Raw genomic sequence first — 1,420 nt, forward strand, 5'->3', positions numbered from 1 at the left:
ATGTCTGTTCACAAAGAAGCCCTGAGAAACGCAGGGGAGGCGGCTGTGAAAACCATCTTTCTGCTCCAGGTGGTGGTTGGGGCTCTGGGCAATGCCATCCTTTTCTCCCGCAGCATCTCTCCAGTCTTACTGGGCCACAAGCAGAGACCCACACAGATGGTTCTGCCACATTTGGCCATGGCCAACCTCCTGGTTCTTCTTTCCCCTGGCATTCCCCCACATAATGGCAGCTTTTGTGTCAAGGAAGTCCCTGTCCAGCCTTGGGTGTAAGTTTGTGTATTATATACAGAGGATGGCTCTTAGCACTGCCCTGTGCTCCACTTCTGTCCTGAGCACCTATCAGTCCTTCACTCTCACCCCGAGGAGACTGGAGTGGGTGATGCTCAGAGGAAGAGCCCCCAAGTTCATTGGTCCTTCCTGCTGCACCTGCTGGATTCTCAGTCTCTTAATGTACATCCCTGTTCCTCTGAAAATCGCTGGTCCTCAGGACACACACAACTATACTGATTCCCAAGGCAATTGGTTCTGCTCAATCTCAGGTACTGTCACAAGCTTTGGCTACTTGTGGTTCATTTCTGGTGCCGTGTTTCTTACCCTCATGGTCTGGTCCAGTGGCTCCATGGTGCTTCTCCTGCTCAGACACCGCCAGAGGGTGCAGTATATTCACACCCCCACTGGACACCACAGATGTCCCCCAGAGACCAGAGCTGCCCACACCATCCTGATGCTGGTGGTCACCTTCATCATTGTTTACATACTGAATTCCACTTTTTCTTTTTATCTCACTGTTCTTGTAGAGTTTCGTCTGTGGTTGATGCAGACTTCTGATGTCTTGGCCTCATGTTTTCCAACTGTTTCCCCCTTTCTGCTGCTCCTAAGGGATCCTAAAACCCCTAGGATCTGCTATGGAGTCAATAGAAATAATGCTTAATGTGATAAATATCTAGTAGATGCCTTCAATAATAACCAATTCTCTTCTTTAAGTATTGAGTGACTATTTTTATTAAAGTATAATAAGTGTGACATTATATCACTTCAGGACTTACAACATTATGATTGAATATTTGTATACATTACAGATGATGAGTTCAATAAATCTAGTTAACATCTACCCACCTCTACACGGTACTATACTGATGAAACTTTTTTCTTGTGTTGAAACCTTTCAAGATTGATTCTCTTACCACTTTTCATCATGTGACACAGTATACTTAACTATTGAATCATGTTGTACATTACATATCCATGACTTACTTATTTTATAACTAGAAGTTGCTACTGTTGAAGTCAGTGCTATGCTGTGCTTAGTCGCTCAGTCATATCCAACTCTGAGACCTCATGGGCTGTAGCTCATCAGGCTCCTCTGTCCATGGGGATTCTTCAAGCAAGAATACTGGAGTGGGTTTCCATTTCCTTCTCC

General features: G+C 45.1%; 1 pseudogene; it reads left to right on the top strand.

Annotated features, from left to right (window-relative positions):
- LOC147354598 (vomeronasal type-1 receptor 1-like) lies at nt 1-931 on the top strand (annotated as a pseudogene).
- The last annotated feature ends 489 nt before the right edge of the window (nt 932-1,420 follow it).

The sequence above is a fragment of the Bos grunniens genome, chromosome 18 (assembly GCF_055505025.1).
Source record: "Bos grunniens cultivar Pamir isolate PY7600 chromosome 18, Bosgru_T2T1.0, whole genome shotgun sequence".
In the NCBI taxonomy this organism is placed as follows: Eukaryota; Metazoa; Chordata; class Mammalia; order Artiodactyla; family Bovidae; genus Bos; species Bos grunniens.